The following is a 23,665-nucleotide window of genomic DNA, read 5'->3' as shown; positions in this document are numbered from 1 at the left end:
AGAGTTGTTGAGCAAAATGTGGATTGAAATCTCAACGAGTTAAGAGCTAGTGGCCAACATACCTTATTGGTATCTCTTCGACCCAACAGAGTGCCCTCTCTATTGGAGGGGGAACATCCACACCCAGACAGCAAGATGGTGGTCACCCAGAAAGAGAAGGCCTCTTATATTCCCAGATTTACGCTCTTTTGGCCAAAATATTAAAGACGGTTTACGGTGAAGGTTTCTGAGCCAGATGTTGCCAAGCTTATGTCTGAATGGGTAAGCATTTACAGTTAATTACCAAATAACCCCTCTTGTGATACTGGAAATCCCACAGATGATTTGGAAAGGGATCAGGTACCGGGGAACGCGCACTCTACTGGAGTGGCCTCAAGCAAGATCACGTCTTGACATCTCCCTCTAGTGCCTAGCACCAGAGCGCAAAGCGTGCCCCAGGACAGCTGGGCAAGGAGGTGCAGGGGTGCTCACACAGCCCCTCTTCTCCCCGTGCTGCAGAGCAGAGCCTGTTCCAGCCCCGATAACACTGTGCTGGAGCCCCAATTCTTCCATGCCTGGGAGAGCGAGCTGCCAGCTGAGCTACATCATGTCTGACCCTCTTACTTCCAACTTTCCTCCCTACACTGCAGAGACTCCCAGAGCCCTCCCTCCACCTTTCCTCATCGCAGTGGTTCTGCTAGGCAGCGGGGACAGGATATGGTCCCTCCACGAGGTACTTGTTACAGAGAAAATTAGCCCCCAGCAGGAGCACGCCCAGGAGCCAAACTGGAGTCCTGCAGGCCTCGGAGGAGAATTACGCCCCAGCGTTGTGCATCTGTATATCATTTCCACAATTGCAATTCACAGCAGCTTTCTTACTAGAGAACATGGCTGTCGCCACTTTAACAATACTCGTTCATCAACCCTGACTGACCTTCATTCGCAATCTCCCTGAGCAAGTATTTCCTGCTACCTGTCTGTGGTTGACTTGAAACACCCAGCAGCCTAATTCTGGGATACAGATACCTCTCTAACCATTTATTCACATGGAGCTGTGAACACAATACATAATCTTTCCAATAATCTGCACTGAGTAAGGCCTGCTGAGTCACTATCTTAATTTTTCTGTAGGCATAAATTTTCACAGCCCACCACAAGCACAGTGTAAGCAGTTCCACAGCAGCACAGACCAAAAGAATAACCTTAACATGAAGGAAGGGCAGGTGCTTTATCATTATGACCCGAATGACTTAAAACAATGAGGAGTTGTGGACAAGAGCATCTTCCCCCAGCCCTGCCCTCTGCGGTCAGCCTTGCTGCTTCCACTAGCTCTTTTCCAGGAGGGCTAACGGGGAAGATGATCCCTTGTTGGTTACCAGTGTCTCTGGCCATTTATGCTGCTGGTTAATGGAGCTGTCATCTGCTGATCATGGATCGGATACTATAAATACACTTTTGCTTTCATCAGCAACCTCAGTTAACGAAGTTCCCCACAGCATGGAACTCAGAAGAAATTCTGCACACTTAAAGTCACAGACAGAGTTGTAACATCTTCAGCTCACCTCTCCTTTCATTCCTATGACCATCTGGTTTTGTTATGTAAAAATGTTAAATCGGGGGTGGAGGGAGAGGAAAGAAAACATTTTTAAAAATTAGGAGGATGATGAATTCTGCCCTTTCTCATTCCACAGCTTCCCCTATAAACACACACTTAAAAAATAAAAAGTGTTTTTTTTTCCTGGCTGTGCCACAAGAGATAGTGTGAGACTGGGGAACAGGCAACAGAAGAAAAGATGATCTGACCTTTGCCTATAAACAGCTTGGGAGGGGTTGGGGGGGGGGGAGGTCTGAAGGTTTTTTCCTCCTGTGAAGCTCCAGGCAGCCACAGGAATGTATGTCTAGGAACAGGCTGGCTGCCTGAACTGGCTAGAACAAGTTCAGAGCAGTGTTGCAGCTTGCTCTGACGCCATGTCGGAGGGGGGAGAGGGAGAAGGAGGGAGAGTTTCAGCTAGAGAGGCAAGCAGGGGCTGCCGCTCACACCCACAGCGAGAGCGGGGCGCACGCAGATGCCGGCAGGGACTGCAGCGGAAAGCGGGGGGTCAGGCTTTTGTTGCTGTAGCTGCTGCATCTCCAATCCGCGCGCCGGAGCAGCGCTTGCTGCCAAGGCTTGGCTGTGGTCATGAAGAAGCTTTGGGTAGGGCTGGGATCAGGCTGAGGCATGAAGCTGTGTCCCTCAATAAGCAGGGCCGGGATAGCAACGTTTCCACTTTCTAATAAGTCTTACGAACTTTGTATAAGAGGAAGATCAGTGTGTGGGTGTATTTATGTTGAAATTAACTTCAGTTTAATCACATACAGCAAATAGTTGGTTTTCTGTCTACTTTAACAGAGTCTGTTTCCTCCAATGAAAGTACTTGCCTGAACTTGAACATCAAGTCAGATTAAGGTAGGATGTGAAACTAAAGCACAACTGTTGATCCTGAAGAACTGCAACTGTGGGTATCCCCCTGTGGAACAAGAATATCTTGATCCAGTTTGGTTTAGCTTAGGTAAACTGGATGACAATGTAAGTCACACTTCTGAGAGGTCCCTGAAACCACCAACTCCTTGCATGGCTAAGTTCTTATTAAGAGATGCAATTTCTATTTTATACAGTTAACGAAGTAGGATTTTTTTTTTTTTTTTTTTCTGTTGATGTGGTAAAGAAAAAGGAAATTCTACTACTCTAACGTTTTACTGTAAAAGTCCATCCAGATTTACTTGGTTGGCTTTTTTCTGCGTATGGTGGTGGTGGTGTTTTTGGATGAAGAACTGCCCACACTTGCAAGTGCAGTTTGACCTGGTAAGAGGCCGCGGTTTTTGCTGAGTTTGGTCAGAGCTAAGACCGCTGTGCAAGGCCAGAAACTGACCTCCACAGCTCCATTCTGGGATGTATAACCTCAGTGCTTGTTGGCCAGGCCAAAGTGAACATACATACTGTCAGTAAACAATGTTTTATGGCATGGAGCTCCTTTTCCAACACTAGTTTTACACTGTCATCCCTTGACTAACTTTCACAGAGGAAACGTCGTTATAAAATAGGAGAAAGTACAAGATGAATCACATCCAGCAGTTCTTAGATGGAGCCCAGTGGAACGGTTTTTCCTCTCAGTCACACTAGAGAAGCTCTGGAGCGTCCCTGTACAACAGGCCCCTGCAGATACGGACTTAGACTGGTACTAATGACTTTCAACTTGGTCCAGATGTTTAAAACACCCTCCAGGAAGATAAATTTATATTCATTCTACAGATCCCATTGACGATAGGACCTGATGCACCAAGAATCTAAATGACGTGTCCAAACCTATAAAAGCCAGTAGAGAGAAGGTAAGGAATACCAAGTCTCTTACAGAAGTGAAGTTATCTGAACTCTCTACACTGTCAGGTGTATGCATAATCCATATAAAAAAGCCAAACAAACCCACCGTATTATTTACATAATTTTAGTTCTTCATAATCTGGAAAGCAAATCTAGTAATTCAGATATTTTTTCTTTTGATTTACAAACGTTAAAGATCTGATTAAGTAGTATATATCTGTAGTTCTAAGCAGTGCTTAGCATTTTCATTAAACAGGACTATAATAAAAGTTTTTATTTTGCAAGTACATTTGTGTGCAAATACATTTCTCCTGCAATGGTTAATTTGCAGGAAAAAAGGAGGGAACATGTGTTATTAGCACAAATGTAATCAGCATGAAATAATGGGAAGACAAATGAAAGTGCTATAGAAAGGCTGTTGGTAGTGGTGTGCTCTTTCAGATAAAGATTTTTCCATGCTTCCCTTCCAGGTTAGATTATGATTTCTCTCTCAATAAATTTAGAAAGCCTGGGCCAAATCCTTCCTCGGCGTAGTTCCACTTGGATTGATTATACTGGGGTGAATTCAGCCTAATGCTTCAAAATCTTGCTTCATTTCTTTCACAGGTAAATGTGAGTATATGTTATGAAACTGAAGAATGAGATAGAGTAGAGCTAAGTAACTTGAAAAACAATGCATCTCATCTTTCTGGCTTACACACATCCCTTTTTAAGACCCACATTACCTGTTTCTTTTTTCTATTTCACACTTGCTAGTCTTACAATAACGTTTGTAAACACTATAATGGAAATACATTAGAGACTAAAAAAAAAAAAAATCAAAAAAAAAAAAAAATCTTTCTCAGAATGCGTTTTTGGCTGTTTGTGAATTGCCAGCTTCACTGTGGGACTACAGTCAACTTCTACTGTAACTGCAGACTCATCGCACAGAAACAGCCAGCTCTAGCATAGTGACACTGTGGTTACAAAACACTAACTGGCAGGCAAGTTTGGGCAAGTGCTGCCTCCAAAACAACTTTTACTACTTACTATTACTCTTTCTTTTTCCAAATATAGTCCACAAGATTTCATGTCAACTACGTCCTCTTAGGGATCATGGTTGTCAGCTTGTTTGTCTTCTCCTTCTGTCTTATTTATTTTACATGCTCTGGCTTCACATTTTCTGTAATGACCACTTAAGTGGCTGGAGTTGACTATGTTACCAGAACTACAAAAATTTAAGAAGGCTTTGAGCATTAGAAGTGAATTTTCTTCCCAGATGTGTGAGGATATCCTACTGACAGGCAAGTGTTTAAAAAACACAAAAAACCCAAGAAACACTCCACCAACAAATCCAAAACAATCAAACAAAATCAAAACAACAATAAAAAAAAATAAAATCCAAACCCACTCATTAAAGATATTTACAAACTTCAAAGGAACTGTTCGGCTGAGAATTGAAAAGTGCCCTACCACCACTTCTAAATTTTTTTTTTTTTTCCTAAATTCTGATTGATGTACAGACAGATAATGAATGAACTTGAAATACCTAAGATAACTAATAAGTTTTTAAGGAATGATAGTGAAACAAAAATCACTTCCAAAAATGTTTTTCCAAGTCATTTAAATTTCTTTTTGGTGCTTTGTAATATTTTGTGCTTCCACTACAAAAAAAAAATATACACATGTACAAACGCACACATGAAAAAGTGATCTCTGGAGAAATCAAGATGAAAACCAAGACTGCAGGAGGTGAGGCAATAACACAGAGAGCACAACGGAGAAATATACTGGGCTAATGATTGCCCAGCTACAATCCAGACAGGTGGCTCCTCACGCTGAGGCCACATTTGGTTATCTGGGGTGAAATGAGTAAAGCCACATGTGTACACAAACTTCTGCTGCTGGGGTGGCAGGGAGGAACCAGCTCCACTCCAAGAGGGGAAAGGTACCACAGAGCAGAGAGCGGGAAGGGGATTATGTCCATGATGCTTCTGCTTGGTAGAAGTACACATCAAATTCTGGCAGATCAGATTTCATCACTGCTCTTCTAAACAGGGGCCTGTATTTGCCATTTCACCTAGACAGAAGCCTAAAATACAGAAACTATATTCCATAGTCCCAGAGAAGGCAGCATGTGCCCTTCCCACCTTAATAAACAGGGCATATCATCATCAAAGGCCCTTTTGGAATGGGGCTGAAGTAGTTTAAACTACTGCTCCTTCTATCAGATTTACATTTCCCACACTAACCTTCGCCTAGTTTATTGCCAGGTGCCTTTCTGCAAAACGGGAAGTTTTGCTTTGAAGGCCCACTCTAAGAAATCTAGAGGGGCAGTAAAGTTAAAGCAGAAGCCATGGCAACAAAGGGATAAACTGAAGTGACTGCTCCCATAGGAAAAAAAAAAAAAATAGCCTGAGAGTAGCTGTCCAATGAGGTTTGCTGCGTGAGCATAAGGAACAGGCTGGGAAGCTGCAGAATATAAAGAATTCCTGCTGTGTTTCCCCCAATGTGTTGCCTTTATATTCAGGAGTGTTCACTAAACCAGTTTCTGAATGCATTAGCATTTCACATCTGGAGATGCAGGTTCAACCGTGCCTTAGTCTATGCATCTCCATTTCTTCCCTAAAGAAAAAAAAAAAAGTGTTCATAGACAAGCAGGTATCCAAAGGAATCCCACAGTAAATCAGGGAAAATAACGCACCCAGACTTCCAAACTGACAGAGTCTTGCTATGGGTTTTCAGCATCTCATGCTTTCTTGTGAACTGCACACAAGCTGTAAAAATCTAGTTTTTGGAAAAACTCTTTTGAATGTGAGAATATACAACCATAGAGAAGTATGAAGGAATATTTAGGAGATTTAAAGTCACACTTAGGTGACAAAACCCCTTACCAGGTCACAGCTACTGAAAAGAGGAGCTCCCACATTCTCTTGCCATCTCCTGTCTCTCACTCCTCCCAGCCACAGCTCATAAAGCTTACTCTGTTGCACTGACACTTGTCATATCTGCCAGTGAGCAGATAACTTTAACTTGGTTAAAAGGGTAGAAAGCTGAGGGGTGGGGGGAAACTACACAGATTTCCAGTGGTTTAGGGAGTTGAAAAAAAAAATCTGAAATGGCCTAACAACTGACAAAAAGGTGAGTAACTAGACACCAGGAGAAACTGGAAATGGTGGGGAGAAAAAAAAAAAAAAAAAATCACACACAGAAAAAGTATTTCTTGTAAGATTTTTCATCAAGCTATCTTCAAGCTTTTCAGACAATGTTTGAAACCAGCAGAAAAAAGCTGCTTGCTGTCCAAGTGTGGAAGACCGGGCAACTGTGAGTACAGACAACTGGGCTCAACCAGGGATTAAAACAAGTTAATGGACTGTAAATCCATCAGTTGTTTCTAAACAAGAAGGTCTCTGGTTGAAGAAATCCCTTGACCGCTGATTATCAGAATCTGGAAGGATAGAAGGCAGGATAGAAGGAAGATCACTCTTTGCTCCCTGGGGATCTGCTAATGGCCACTACCAAAAATCAGAAGGCAAACAGAACTTAGCACAGAAGCAGCTCAGAAGGCACTGACTTTAACTAGCTGTCCCCCACCCCTAAAGGCCAGCAAACCTGCATCAACTAGATGAAGCTGTTTCCAGGATAAGGCTATTTTCCAAGCGTGGATCAAAGCTAGACATAACCACTGCTGACTTTTTCAAGCAAAGGTGACTGTTTCACCATTGAGCCTCTTGAAAAGGCTTTCACATGACTATGCCACAAATACTTGAACATTTTGTCAAATATTTATTATATGCCTGGTTTTGCTTTATCTTTGGGCACCACCATCAAAGTCTTTACACTTCAGTGGATGTTTCCCCACACTGAGGGTTCAGCGGGACTAAGCACTTTGGAAACTCCTCTTGGATGGTTTCCCAGTTCTTCTATAGAGGATTGATTGACAAAACCAATGTTGTATCTCTTTTAAGGGTTGGTAATCAGGCTGCTTAGCCCCTCTTCCAGATCATTAGTACTGTTATCGTTCAGTATAGTAGTATGACCCCCAAGGTGCTTTGCTGTTAACATTTTCCCAGGATGACAAACCAGACTTTTCCCCTGGTAAGAATTTGCAGTTTCTTTGCTTCCTATCTAAAATAGCTTTTAAACCTGTAGTATGACTAATTAGACTCACCCCATGATTACCAGCCTTCCCTAATAGCCTCTTCTGAGAAAGAAAAAACCCTTTAGGAATGTAAACAAGTTACAATATACCTAACATTTCTCCCAATATTCACTATTTTAACTTTTTCAAAGAATTCTAATATATTAGACAAAGTTTAGACTTACAGAAAGCTATGCTGGTTTGTGCCTCAGGTACTTTATAATGACATCTGTAATGACTTTCTCAACAATTTTCTTATGCACTTAAATGAGGGTCATGAGTTTATAATTCCCTGGATCACCCTTATCATCTTTCCCACCTCAATAAGAAGAACATTGGCAATCTTCCAGATTCTTCTTACTATAGCTGTAATGATAAATTAAATCACATTTATTTTGGGGTTGTTTTTTTCCTGGGAGGTAATTCAGCTAATACAAAAGAATTTAACCGCTGACTTCACAGATTAACATAGTCTAAATATTAAAAACATTAGTACTCTCTACATTTACATACACATACCAGTCAATCTCAAACTGCTTTAAAAACAAAGCCAACATATTTGTGTTGAAGATAAAGAAAATTAAGCATAGACCAGGGCACTATGGGGCAAAGCTACAAGCAGAGTCCAAGCCTCATATTTGTATCATTGTCTGCTAAATCATGTACTTCAGTGAGGTCTTATTAACAGTAAAATTATCTCCACTCCTGCCAACTCTTTGCCTTTACCAAAAGTAATGATAAGCTCAAGAGGTATCCCTCTGTATGGAAGACCAGTGTAAAAGGTATTTTACATTCTAATTTTCTCTTCTTAATTGTCCCCTGAGCCTCTTGAGCTATTCAGGCTCATCAGCTCTCCAGTGGATTTCTAATATAATTCTGCAAGAAATTACTTTTTTTTTTTTTTTTTTTAATATATTTGTCCTTTTAACTTCCTTTCATCCATCTTGGTGTCCAGTTTTCCTACAAAAGCATATATATCGTTCTACTTCCATGACCCATGTTGAGTTTATTTCCCTCTCACCAAGCTATTTCTCTAGCCTGCATATATATTTGTCCATTCTTCTTTAAGTATATTTTTAAAATTTTCTCTCCTTCTGCTCCTTTCTCTCCCATTTCACTATAAAGATAAGTGTCATTATTCTGTGTGACACTTTTATTCATATAAACATCCAACCACATTCAGTAGTACCAAGCTGATGGATGCAGAGATACCCTGCAGCCATCAGTTCCATGGGAGTAAGCAATTAGGTTCTTAATTTTTATTTTCTGGGCCAGATCCTCAAAAAGGGGCTAAAGTAGAGCTGTTCAGTGCAGTCAAAGACTGAGAAGCTGGTCGTATTAAGTCAATGGATTACTCCCCACCCTGTTTCAGGCTCTTTTCAATTAATTTCCTCAGTCTCCTATTCTGGTAATAGGAACCTGATATTCTTTCTTTTCTCTTTCTTGAAAAAAAAAAACAACAAAAACCTTTCTTGATGCTAGGCATCACATTAACATTAATAACTTCAGTGTACATAGCATCTTTTATCTAGAAGGATCCCAAAGAGCTCTGGAAATTATACACAGCTTCATTCACTGAAGTGACTCGTCCATGAACAGGAGGAGGATATACAGCAGCTGTTTATCAGGACCGGGAAACATGGTGCACAATAGGATGGGAGTTGCAAGTTGACAATGGAGTGAGAAGTTAGGTGAACAAAATATAATTATTGCACCTGGAATTGGGTTGGACATTACTGTTAACACCCTTTTCCTAAGAAAAGGGTCATGGGATAGCTACTAATTATAACATTTTTCAAATTCTTGAGTAAGCATTTCATCCAGAATACACAAGGTGACATTTCAGCTCTTGCTCCAGTGCTTGTGCACCAGGGGAAAAGGGAAGGGAAGCTCTCCTACATGAAAGCTCCCATCATGTGGCAACGGTAAAAGCCAGCTCTCTAGCTCACTTCACAGTCCTCCTTGGAGGAGTTTTCAAGCTGTGATATAAAACAAGCATCCCAAGACACGCATTTCAGCGGGCCCCTACCATACAGGATCGCAGACCTGGTAGTGCTGTGGTCCTGCGGCCAGTGCAAAGGATCCCAGGGCACACACTCACTTGTGAGCATTACTTGGGACAGCTCATCAACTTGCTTGCATGGACGGCTGTGTGTCCTGTAGCCAATCCTGACTTGTAATAAAAGCCCATTTTTAGGTAGGTAGACACCAGATGCAGTATACCTAAAACATCAGGCTGTAAACCACCGACTCAAAAGCTACTGTGAGCGGCTCTGCCACCCATACAGCAGAAGTGCAGCAAATAGCTCAGGGTGATATCTTGGCCAGTTATCCTAATGTAAGTCATCTCTACTTATGTGTCAGACCACTAGGCTGTGTAAATAATCTTGAAGTTGCTTCAAGCTGCAGATCAGCCCAAGATCAGGAGCGTGCAAGAGCAGTTTTATTCTGCTCCATCCTGTGCGTTTCTTAAAAACAGACATTCCACGTAAGCTATCCTCTTCCTTTATTCTTCATCATACAGTTTACACTACAGCACCTGGCCACGGATTCAATGCATTTAAGCTGTAGTGCACCTGAGTGTTATGCTTTATAAGTGTCATGTTTTTCAGTAAAATTATCCCTTTTCCCTCTCACCCTACAATTAGTCATATTAGCATCTCCGACCAAAGTGACCTACCCAGTTTAACAATTTAAAGATTAGATGAGACAGCATTTCACAGTACAGTGTAACCACATCCCTTTCTGAAGATAGTTACTGGAAGACATGAAACAAGCTAACAAAACAGGCCAGCCATATTTACTTTTAGAATGAAATCTTGCATTAAGACTCAACACAGCCCTTCTCCTGAATACTTCAGAAAACTAAAACCAATCCCATTCCAAAATATTATTTTGGGGTCCTGACAGATTACTTATCCACTCCTATAAGCTATGTCCTCTATCATTTACAACTTGTTTACATTAGTAGGCAGATGGACCCATTATTGCCCTTCTGGCTGATTTTGCTGGCTCTTTAAACTCTTCTTGAGCTGTTGCACTTGCTATCACTGCTTTGATCCAGAGACTGACAACACACTACTTACTGCTGCAGCTTTACTGTCTGTCCTGGAATTTTTATCCCTGCCATTTCTCTACTTTATAGTCCTTCACGCTGAAACACTCCTACAAGGGAGCTCCTGGAATCTTCTATGCAATGCATTACTTTTCCACGGGAAAAAAACAACCTGCATTTTCTATAGGGTCTGCTATGTGCCAGTATCACAGTAGCCATTGCCCACACTGTGCCTCTGATATGCCAGTCCAGTCTGTTCCACGATAGCATCAGAGTCTCTTGCTCCCAGACTCTCTTCTACCCAGTCTTTAAAATCTAGTCAAGAGGGAAGTTTTGGTTGTCATGTATGAACAGTAGTGAACGAAACATTTTCACTTGTATATACTGCAGGGCAGGATGGAATCACACAGAGGAAGCCCAGTCAGAGTCTTCCACACTATGACTAGTGTTGAATCTCAAGCTGTAAAAAATAATTTCCAAATTAATGATGAATTATACACACACTGAAAAATAAACTACTCGGTAAAATAAATATGTATATCTTCTGTCCATTTAAGTTATTGCTGTTGGAGTTTTTCTTCAGATGTAAAGGAAATACATTATCCCCTAAACTGGTCAGTGTGAAATGTACATTTTTAATTTGTAAGCATCAAGATCTACAGCTTATCAGGAATATTAAAACCTATTTCTAAGTTGTAGCTAATACTACATCTACCTTGTATTACTTCTCTACTAACAGTTCCTACCTTAAAAAAAAAAAAAAAAAAGGCAGCTAGTCAATCTTAGGAAACAACATGACAAATGACACACATTTCAATAGGATTTAACAATAAACAGCCACCTCAACAAAGAGAAGCCTTCCCCCACCTCCCCACTAAAGCAGAATCAGACAAGAAACTAAGTGAGACATGTTAACAGAGAAGCTCTCCAATTAACGTGTTACAGCTCCTTTAAAGCAGAGACCAAAGGGGGCTGCTGCTCAGGATGCTGGAGGATGCAGAGCAGTAATTGTCACTTAGGCACTTAACTCCCCGCCGCCCGGCTCCCTCGCAGCCTGGTTTATCTCTCGCCAATTACTGCTGTCATTTGCATTTCAGTGTGTGCCATCAGGAGCCCGGGCAGAAGCACCAGCCCCAGGAAAGGCAGCAAAGCCAAGCGTCTCTTGAGGCAGCCTGATGCCACAGCCACCGAATTTGGGGCCGGGGCCGCCCCCCCCCCCCCCCCCCCCGGCAGCGCGCTGGGCTCGCCGCGGGGGGGGGAACAGGGACCCGGCCGGGCGGCTGCCGGCATCGGGCAGGCACCCCACCCCACTGCCACCCGAGAGCCGGCAAGAGGCCACGCAGGAGCTTCCCGGGAGGAATTCGCGCGTGGGAGACGCATGCAGGGGGCAAACCCGGCCAGCCCGGCGCCCCATGGCGGGTTTCGCGTTTTCTCCTCAAAATTCACTCGCGCTGCTGAGCTGCGCGACGGGCAGGGTGGGTGTACTGCCCCACTACTCGTCTGCAGCACTTGTACCCCTGTAGCACCTACAAGCACCGGCTGCGTTAAGGCCCACGGTGCCAGGCGCTGGGTGGAAGTGGAACAGAAGCAGCCGGTGTCGCGCCCCCGCGCTGTGAGAATCTAACAGGGAGGGGCACGGGAAAGGGTCTGAAAGTGTTCTCCAAAGAGGCGAGGGACGGGTTGGCTTTGCTGCTGCCAGAGAGATCCACCTCAAAGGGTGGCAGTGACAGGTCCTCTCTTGAAAAGGTAGCGAGCAAGGAAGGGAGCCTGCAGTACGAGTCTGGTCGATGCAGGAGAAAATCTTTAAGGAAAACAAGAAGGACAAGGCTGGGAAGGACCTTAGCTATAAAAGCAATTATTTTGGGCCTGATGCAAATAGCGAAAGGAGCACCCAGTGAGGTTATTCAAACAACATGGGTCATGTTCAAAGAAACAGGTTGAAATTTTATCTCTCTTTCTCTCCGCCCCTGCTGCTGCATTCTGCATGAGAGGGGGAAAACTATAGCACAGTAATTTAGAAGTGACATTATGAAAGCCTCAACAAGAGCTTGTTGAGATGTCCAGAAACAAAACTAGTATCTTCAGCAAGATAAAAGTGTATCAGCTCAGTTGTCTTCGAAGGGACACTACAGGCTGTGGCTAAGCCATTTCCATGAAAGATGCCAAACACCAACATTTTAGTCTGGAAGAAAAGGAGGTGGGGTGTATCACAAAGGAGCAGATATGAAAGTCATGTGGTACAGACAGTGGCTCAGATTTTTTTTCCTGCACGATATGAGGTACAGAAGGAGATAAAGGACACCTGCACAGAAAGCTTGAGTGGAATGAAGAGGTTTCTCTAAAGCACAAATTCAAAAAAAGCAATCACAGTGAGAGAGGAAGAACAAGGAGTGGACAGAGGCGTGGGAGACAAGGGAATCCCTACCAGGGGTCAGAAAGCCTCCTTGAGCAGGATGAAAGTACTGGATTGCTCAGGGAGGAACGAAGATGGAATGAGAGTTCTCAGCTTCTCAGCTAGGGAACAGTCATGATCCCCACCAGCGGTGTGCTGAGAGCTGGAAGGGCATGCGAGAGAGCCTAGGGTGAGGCTGGAAATCCAGAGGGCAACTGCTGACTGCATAACTCAGTGGAGGAGAGATGAAAAACACAGCACGTGCAGCTATTCATACTTGTTGCTGTGCTTCCTAGACAGTCCAGCTTAAGACAATATAACATAAATTCGTCAATAGTTGATGGATTCCCTTCCCTAAAGGTTGAAGCCCGCCTATTTGCAAAGTATCACAATTGAAATCTACCACCCAGTTTTCGAGGGGTTTCAGCTCTTTAAACAATCCATGTACTTAATAGTGTTTGGAGCTCAGGGATCAGTCTTCCTAGCTGACAGAAAAGTCAGCACTGCCTCCATTTGTCAGCCGGCTCTGTGACATCTCATCACCACCCGAGGTGCAGCAGATGCCCCTGGGGAGAGGGAAGAACCGCGCTGGCTAGATCTAATTCAACATGGCCTCTGTAACTGAAATAGGATTTCTTCTGATCCCTGCAGCCAAAAAGAATCAGATGTACAGAACCATCGGTTTTATGTGCTGACAGGATGCATTTCCATGGGTTTTCCCATGAGTAAGAGAATTAAAAAAAATTCTGTGGGCAACTCAGACTGTCCACCCACTGCACAAATGGAGTGGGATACAAATAGCCAGCAAGTGCAGAACAAATGCTACCTCCTACTTGAGAGTGTGTTAAGGAAAGGTTGTTTGTCACTGATGAGCTGCAATCATAGGGCTATAAACTATCCATAACATAGCTGAGAAGCATTTTGCTCCATGCTAACCAAAGAAAACCTGAAATAAAATCAAACCAATACAAAAACACACTGCATGTCTTTTCTTCTTAGCTAGCCATCAGAAAAGCAATAGAAGACTAAGATTTGCTGTGACACCTAGATTGCTGCTCCCAATTAAACGCACGTGCACGTCAAGCTCGCACACACAGAGCTTATTTTCCCCTGCCATCAAGACCTCTCTCCTTGGAGAAAAAGGAAAGGATATTTAAATAAATAAGCCAAAGCAGCTTCTAAAAAGTAAGTAGTCAGAGCGTGAACTATGGTTAACTGACGGCCACCACAAAAGTAATTTGCCCTTTCCTTTGTTTCTTTTTAAGTGTTTGTAAATGCTTTTTTTTTTTGGCTGACTGTATATTTGAAACCCTCTGTATTAATAAGCTGATCAGTTACTGGCTCTCTATCTGCTAAACTGAGCCAACAAACTGCTCTTTTCTCTTTTGTCTCCAAGCCAAAAGAAACTTTTATGGGGAATAAGTTCTCTCCCTCCCCCTGCACTGAGTCACAACACAATGGTGATTTGGAAACTTTCCATTTATCACCAGGAACAAAAATGCTAAGCCAGACAGGAAAGAAGGGTTTGAACCAGGGTCTCTGGAACAAAAACTCCCACCACCACAGTCTGCACAACTCCTGACTCAGGCGTTCTGCCTCTGAACACTGCTGCTGCCCAGACAGTGCTGTCCTTCGGTTTCAGTTCTTATCGGCTTGGCTGACCTTGTGTTCTCCTGCAATTCCGTACCGCTAAAGTATGGCTTATTCTGCTACAAAATGTAACGCAGCCCTTTGTTTCTTCATTTACCAATCTGGTTCTGCCAAAGTCAAAATCTGCATTTGCAAAGTATGCATTTTCCCTGTACTGTTAAAAGTGGAACAGTGGTCTGCTACAGGCATCAAATCTGTTACGTGGAAAAGTTCCACAGAGGGAATTTCTCAAGACAAGTTGAATGACAGCTGGGGAAGAAAAGTCTGCTGGAATCATCTGGGATGATTTCACTGACTGACATTGCTTCTCAAAGTGACACAGCAAGACAGTCTGGACAGTAGCTAAAGACCCAGGCTGGCTCCACATCATGACTCTGCCCAAATGCTCCACTCCAGGCTTGCCTTGTTAACCCTGCCTTTAGTAACCGGTCCAGCCAGCTCTCAGATAACTAAAATATCTCAGCCATGGAGGGCTCAGCTTCCCATCAGCAGAGCAGCTGAATTAGTGCACATTTGTGGTAGCCTCTCTCAGCTCTTACGGAGCTTTGACTGCTGCTGCTCCCCATTTGGGTGTCCTTACCGTACAAACCGGGGGATGTATGTGCTCCCATCCTACCCAGAGAGTGACTGCTCCCTTAAGAACCCACAGTATTGCCATGTGCCAGCAGGTATGAAACGCTCTCCATGTAGTTTGCTAGAAGGATGTTAGATCTTCTCTAAATCAGCCTAATTCATGGTTTTAGTATCCATCACCACCATCTTCACATTCACAATATCCTTCATACTGCATTCTCAGAGGGTTATGCTATCTGAATACCAGACAGCATGAACAACAGACAAAACAATAGGTTCACTGGTTAGGTTATGAGAGTTGTATATTGGGTCCTCCCAACCGAGATAGACTATGGCCTTGGCTGAGTGGCGGTAATTATTTGAATGTTAAACTATAAAAAGCAAAACAAATTCCAGTGAAATCCTGGACCACTTTGAAGTAGGATTCACAATACAGGCAGTTTCCTTTCTGCCTGCCCCACATCCCCAAACAAATACAGTGAGTCAGACTATGAAAAATCCAGCTTTCAGATTAATATTGCATATAGTATTCTAGAAATCAGTAATAAGAAAAGCACAGGCAGAATCGCAACAAATAATCATGTATTTTTTTAACCCACACAGGACAAAACGCTGCTCTTTTGGGACTATGATTTAGTGTTCCCTCAGAGGCAGAGCTCCTTCTCGTGCATTCATGTGCACATATCATCTGAAACAGCTGAGAACATATACATTTCAGTTTCCCTCTCACTGGTCAGTCAATTTAATTAACAGCAATCATTAATTGCTACAGCAGGCAGAAGTAACCTGACTATAATTTACATCTTGACAGTAAGCAATCAGCCAGATTTACAGAGGCAGACAGCACTCACTGATCTTGGAATTTAATTGAAGTTTGGGTGATTGGCACCTACTGGGTTATATTTCAATTTTAGACTTGGCCTGTTTCTGGGATGCCCCCCCATGCCCCTGCCCAAAACCAGTCTCTTATTTTGTGGGTCATCAGCTGCTTCTTTTGCTTGGAGCTCCCCCCTGCCATTTTCTGCTCTTCTACATCTACATCTACGGTTCATTTCCCCCTTCCTACATCTACTGTTGAAACCCTTACAGATTAACTTCAATGTAGCATAGCTCATGCTGTAACTAATATAGCTCGATTGTATGCGACTGATGTCGGACTCTAGCTTGAGCTAAATGTCTTCAGCCAAATTATCTGGACCAAAATCACAGGCTAAAGTGTGTCTGTTACAAACACTGACTGAACCTGCTATGAAGATCTAGCTATATAGTGCTATTTCTCTAAACATTTCAACTGAGGAATAATATTTTACAATGTAGTACTGACAAGAACTAGACCACCCTTGGAGGAGTTCGCAACTTGGAGTGTAGGTATCATGACCTCCACTGCAGTGAAGGCACAGTTTGAATATGGATCTCCGTAATTAAACCATTCTTTCACATGTTATTCCAGTTCTGCAGAAATAGTATTAGATGGAGGTGGAAGATGTTGATGCTTATGGAGCATACAGAGGGTGTGGAGGCAAAAGAGGCACTAAACACAAGTCTCTGTATCATGCTTCAACTCCCTCACTGCCAATGTGTTCAGTTCAAGCAGTACTTACTGCACATAGTAGATGAAACATGTCTTCAATCCCAATAGTTAACACATACTCATAAATGAAGAATAGATGCCTTAATAACTCCAAATCCCATAAGCAAAGCAGCACTACACTGTACACTGTAAACTCTATTAAAAGAAAATCAATGATGTAAAGCCTAATCCTGGGAAAGGCTGGAAAATGTAATTTTTCAGCTGTACATGCAACACTTGGCTACCAAATCTGTGAAGTAGCAAGTGCATCAAGTACACCCTTTGAAAGCTTCGTCCTTTTTTTGTTTGTTTGGATTTTTTTGTTGTTTGTTTATTTCCCCAAAACATACAGTTCAGTGGAGAATGCTCATGCTTTTCATCATCTAGTTCCCTGGCTCAAGGGAACTCCTGAAATTTTTTTTTTTCCTAGCAAACGGAAGTCTATAAGAATTTTCAAATCAACCATGTACAGTGCAACAACTTGCTTTTATTATGGAAGAACAATTCCAGCACTGATATTCTACTATAAAATACTTCATCCAGTAATTTTCAAATCTGGGTGCCTGAAGTTGGGCTTCCAGAGGTTCCCAGAAGTGTATTTAGGCACTTAAAAGTATTTGCCTGGAAAAAGTATCCTCAACATTTGGAGCAGGGAGAGGCAACTAAGAGCAGCATTCTTTTCTCCTGCCTTAACAAACAGTCTAGCCTCACTACACCCATGCCAAATGCATTGCAAAGGGGTTGTATTAGGTTCTGGGTTGGTTTTTTTTTACTGCATTACAGATCACACTCACTTCTCTAGGAAGCTACTTCTTTTCACAGCCTTCACATTTAGACTTTCACCTCTGATCAGCCCATGGCAGACACTGACCCCTCTCCACTTGTTAAACTGTCAAACAAATCTCTTCAAGCTCTTTCATGTGCTCTCCTTCATGTCTGTCAGAGTGTCTCCATAAACTCTCATAATTCCTCAAATTCCTCCAATGTTGGGATGGAGAATGTACCGAGACCATTGCTATCATGTTCAATATCCTGTCACTGCCACTTTACTTTCTCCCTGCTATCCATCTGTTTTTATACCTGGAACACAACTGTCTTTTTGTACAGCACCTAATATAAGAGAACTGTGGGCTTTGGCTAAGCTCTTCATACTCTGGTAATACACAAAATTGAAGAGCAGCAGCTACAGGGAAACTGCAGAAAAGTTTAATAGATTTGATCACTTACTAACCTGTGGGAGCACACACTAATCCCATTACCTGTGCTGGCCTCCATTAAAAACAGTTGCGCAAAAGCTTCAGAAATCATCACCACGATCATAACCTCCTCTACCACTTGGGCAGTGGCCTTTTTACCTTTCTTCCATTACTGCTAGAAGGAATGGGAAAAAACTCTGCTGCTGGAATTCTTTACCCTGGTCCCTGAGGGCAGATGTGTTTTCTTCTTCTGCAATGTATTTATTATTTCCTCTACTGTGCAAGGGTATTTCCATACAGACAGAAAGGAAGAGTTGCTCTCCCTAGCAGATAATCCAAAGGCATACAGAGGACCCATCAAGCTAGCATCACAGGGATGGCCTACTAAAGTCCAAGCTTTGGTATGTTCTTCTGAAGAGAACAGAAACTCTCAGGAGACACAGCATATCTGTCAGTCCTGGGAAAAGACTATGTAACTACCCTGTCTTCATGGCAGTCTTCACCCATGCTAGCTCTACTACAGCCAGGATAAATCATGCTAGCCTGTACCACAACTACAGCTTCTTGTTAATGTGTGAATAGTTTTGGCTTTCCTCTAGCTGGTCCAGGGCACGTGTTGATCTGTAGGATCATGCACATGTAAAAGCACATGCTCTGATCCCCTTTGTTTTGCAGCACAGCTGCACTCAAATTGACAGCATGTCAGTGTTGGCATCACTGGCAGAACAAAGGAGACAAAGGCTGACACAGGAAAGGGAGACTTTGTAGGGCTCCTGAAACAGCAGTGTTAAAAAAATTAAAAAAAAAAAAAAAATCAAACAAGCAAACTTTAGAAAAGCATGCACCTGGACGAGGGATAACTGCTAAAGGAGGAGGCTCTGCCCATCTGTCATCCGTGAAACTGAGGGCTCACCATTCATAAAACCCAGACTTTCCTTTTTCCTTACAGTTTTGTGCAAGAGAGCATGGATTTGGTGAATGGAGAGAGATCCAGTGGCTCATTTCCTATGGCACTACAGCCCTAGCAAAGCATGCACTGCCTCATATTTTTGTAAACAAGCTAAACTAGGCTGGGCTACGTGCGCAGGAAAGTACACTAACCATGAGTGGATTTAAGGCTCTTGGCACTAGACACAGTCACTTGGTTTAAGCGGCACGTGTCTTAGTATTAGGGCTCATGCTAAGCAGTTGCAAATGGATGTGGCAGGCACGCTCCTCTCAGCACTGAGTTTAATGCAGGGAATGGTGTATGCTCCAGTACAGCAACATACTAAGTGATCTCAGAGGCTAAAAATGCATATTGGGGAATTAAAGCTCTGATCTTGTTCCCCCCTGTCCCCACCTCAAGAGTGCCCAGAATGGCCTCTGTATAGCATCTTCAAACATACCCTGATCTGTACTTATTTCCTGTACTGTCTAGCATGCAAGGGGCATTTCCAGGGAGACACATGGCTGTATCTCCATCCCAAGCAGCTCACCAACTAAAGGTATAGAGAGAGGACTGATGTGCCACTTGTCCCTCCCTTTGCACAGTAACAGAGCCGAAACTTATTTCTACCCACCCAATTGAAAGAGGTATATTGGTGCATTTAGTCGGGTGTTAGTACAGCAAGAAACATCTTCATCAGATGCACTGAAACTGTGCAAGTGACTTTTGCAAATGTCATTGTTCCTAGACATAAGATTTCATTACATAAAGCCTGCCCACTGAGAAATATGTTGGGGGTGGACGGGGGGAGGACGGGAAGGAGGGGGAGAGAGGCTTTAGAGAGAGGCCGGGGGAGGGGGGGGGAAGAAGAAATCCTCAGAGATCCAACATAAATGATTCTTGATTCACAGGGAGGCAGGAAATACGGCTCACACCCAAACAGAGACACTCCTCCATGGCAGACAAGCATCCTGATGATTGTTGGCTTTGTTGTTACAACAGGAAACTCCCCCACCCCGCTCTGCAGCGCTGGATTGTCTGAGGCAGCCACCGGTATTTTTCTTTTCTGCTTCCCTCGCAGGAGCTATCGGCGAGTAGTTGCTGGAACGTGCCGCACAACAGTTGAAATGAGAAACCTCTCAGAGATGCAGCATCTTTCCACTCGCTCAACAAATATCTGCTTTAATTCAAAGGACTGACAGTGAACAAGATATTACAAAAATATATTTCCTGTGGGTTAACACAGCAAACACTATAGTACAAAACTTACGATATGCCACCATATGGCTTCTGCCTTTTACTAATAATATAACACAACATGTACTGTTGTAACTGCAACAACCACAACACTGGTACAGCTTGTTTGTGCTGGGATTAATGTTAAAGTGGTTTCTTATTAATTATTTAGGTCTAGCATTGTATCAAAAAACCTGAGGATGGAATATATTTAGTTATTTTTGACCTAGAGAACAATTAAACTGTTTTCAAGAGCCAGGAGCCCACAATTTTTCAAAAAGAACTGGGATGTGAAAACACTGCTTATTTTCAAAGCAGAAAGCGCTACATCGGCAGCCGTCGGAAAATACCTTTCAAAAGGCATGGGTTTCTACCAAGCAGTAGCTGCAGTCAGTATTCTGAGCTGAAAAGATGAGACATAACCAGAGAGATCTGTCCTGCTGCAACGAACTGCAAACTTAATCAGGATCCGTATCAGTTTGAAATATGTAATCTGTATTGTCCATTTCCCTCCTCCTCTCTGCGTGCGCACAGATGGTCAAAACCTTACAGCTAACCCTGAGCAATGGATAATGAGGTAATAACTCTGCCCAGCCTACAGCCTCTGTGGTTACTTCAAAATTAACATCCAAACTGCATTATCAGATTCACAACACCAAAAACAAGAGTCTAGTTCACCAGCCAGACCATCTTGTTAGTCAGGAAATAGTTATAGCAGCTACATTTCTGCACCTATTTTTTGCTCTTTGAAGTTGTGTATGGCTACTGTAAACATACACATCAAACCATTTCTATGTTCCAGCTTCAAGAGAAAAAGAACAACAACAAAAAACACTGGAAAAAAAAAAAAAAACAAAAAAAAAACAACAACAAAACCAACCCCCTCTTACCCAGACTTTTCCTGAATACTAATGCTAAAACTATTACAAATGCTAATTTGGTACCAACAACCTATGATTAAAAAAACAATGAAGCACCTCAAGCACATGAATTAAGGCATCATCTTAAAACACACTCTTTTCATCTTAAGCTAGAAAACCCTCATATATACATCTGGGCCTTTTTTTGCTCTTGATGATCTCAAAGCTATATTCAAGATGCAAGTCTTTATGTAAGATAATCTAATGCATTTTGGGTCTGAATGAAAGCTAAAGACACCACAGTACTTTTGAAGAGAACCACAGGCGAAACCAAAAATCTCAGTTAAGATTTTTTCTATTGGTAAACACACGCTGAAGGCGATCTCATGGAACACTGGGATGTCTACTGAGTTACTCAAGTACCATTACCTAACATTCAGCACTTGGTAAAGAACATCACTACTTACATACGCTTTCAGTCCGTAAAGTACTAAAGCAGTGGCAAGGGTGCACTTTCACAACACTTCCGAGGCAAGGACCTCAAAGTTTTAGTAACATTAATTCATCATTCAGAAATCCAATTTTTGTTTTATCTCTGTTTTAACATATAGGAAACCAAAGCCTGAAGGGCTGATTTCATTCCCTGTGTTGTGCTGCTTGCCAACCACAAAGCTTGAAATAGAAACGTTAGCGCTCAATTCCTTTTCATGCACTCAAACCATCAGACACTACTCCCTCAGTACTATATCAAACTTTTTTATTCTGATCTTGTATTTATGCATAATGTGTTTAACCCGCTTAATGTCTTCCATCAATAGTGTGAAAAAGTAGGCAAAACACCTCAAATTCTTGCAAACATACTGGCCATTAGAGAAAAGGAATAACAGAGAGTCTGCCCAGAGCCAGCTGTTAAACTGCAGGACCTCCCTTTCCCACCCCATCCTTCACTTCTGCCTAAGCCACCGAAACGTTTAGAACAGAGGCAAAGACCTAACCTTGTTCAAACACGTGGCAAAAAATCAGGTACTGAAAAGAACCCAGAAGGTCCTCCCATCTCACCCAGATCAGAACTTTCCTTCATACAATGTCGTTTTGCCAGATCTTGTTTTTATTTTTGCTAATTCATTATAAATAACTCCCTACATCAATAGTATCATTGATAGATTCATAAGTTGGTATTTGATTCTAGTTAAACCCTCCACAGGGACCTTTGGTGAAAACTAAAAGCTCCTCCTCCTATCCATAAAAAACATTTGTATCATGTAAAAACACAGACATACATGAAACCAAACCACGTAATGCTGGGTTCTGGAGCATGAAGACACTGAATACTAGGTCAGAAAACACTAAGCCAATAAGTTAAAAAAAATATATATTTTTTTTCCAATTTGAAAATTGTAGCCACATCAGATTGATCCTGCTTTTCAACTGATAAAATGTTTACCATTGCTTGGCTGATGTTTTCCAACTCACAATTCAACATATTTAAAAATTCCAAGTAATTCCAGCCTCACTGTTGACCACTAGGCTTGCACTAAAAACTGTTCGTCTTGACTACACTTTGTTTCTAGAGCTTTTCTGTTTACCATCTTGCAAAAGGTGCTGTGATTCCAAAGGTGATGATACAAAAACCCGCAACGCCTAGCCAAGTGCAAGATGAGAAGCACCCTTTCAAATGCCTGCCTTACTTTCAACTCTACTTTTTCTAGCAGTTTTAGTCTTCGATACCCACAGTATCAGAGGGGGTTGGGGTTTTTCCCAATGCCTGCCCCTTCATTTGAAATAGCAAGGCCTACCTTGTGGAGGCGGGATGAGTAGATGGGAGCGGGGCTTGTCAAATGTTGGCTGCCCCTGCGAGATGAAGCCACTTTCCCCCTCGCTGTGTTACCAGTCGCTGATTAGCAGTCTAACAGAGCAGATGGAACGTAAGCTATAAATTTGGAAATCAAACTGTTCTGTGTGTGCTCTGAAGCAATGTTGATTCTTCTGCATACAGTTTAGCTAAAAGAGCATGGAGGACACAAGTTTATGTTTTGGACAGACCATCAATGGCATATCTGAACTCATAGGTAGCATATTGCAACAACGGAAAGAGGTAGGCAAATCTTCCATAGGATCTCCCATAACTAGAAAAAGTAGTATTTCCATTTCAGATCAGAGTAAACTACCAAGACCAAAATTACCCCGAAGCCACACAACTAAATTCCCACAGAAAAAGTACTGCAGGAAACAAATACTTAACATTTGACTAGAATAAAAGTTTATTTTTTTTTACCATCCTTTTCATTATTCTCTTTGCAGTGTTTGTCTCCATTAGAGAATGAAGGTAGGTCAATAGATAGTACAAGGCAGTGATACTTAGAAAAATTACACAGATTAACTAATTTTAGTGTCAGGAACTACTGTAAATCTCAGCAGTTTGAAAGGTTCTGTCAGCTGGAAAGGGAAGGGGATGAGAGTCAGAATCTATTTGGAACTTCATGGAATAGACTACAAACCCATTAGAAAGATAACTGCTCTGAAAAAGAAATTACTTCATAGAAGACTAATGGACATTTTCTATAAGACATCTTGACTTTAAGATGCTATTTCACAGTTTAAGTTTTGATATCCTTTTAACATTTCTACATCTGGCCAACTTTCTATTAGCATTTACATCCCGAAATATGGTAGTGAATACATCATATTTTCCGTGGTTAGTATTGAGGTTCTAGGGTCTGCTTCAGCTGTCAGCTAGAAGTATTTGCC

The 23,665-nt window shown here is 42.3% G+C and overlaps 1 protein-coding gene across 2 annotated transcripts in view; it reads right to left on the bottom strand.

Annotated features, from left to right (window-relative positions):
* The window catches only part of MAML3 (mastermind like transcriptional coactivator 3), a 248,650-nt gene that overhangs the window by 193,415 nt on the left and 31,570 nt on the right, over positions 1 to 23,665 (bottom strand). The gene's annotated exons all lie outside the window — the stretch shown is intronic.

Source organism: Tyto alba, unplaced genomic scaffold (genome assembly GCF_018691265.1).
Source record: "Tyto alba isolate M040663 unplaced genomic scaffold, T.alba_DEE_v4.0 Super-Scaffold_23, whole genome shotgun sequence".
Taxonomy (NCBI): domain Eukaryota; kingdom Metazoa; phylum Chordata; class Aves; order Strigiformes; family Tytonidae; genus Tyto; species Tyto alba.
This window is presented reverse-complemented; position numbering and strand designations above follow the sequence as displayed.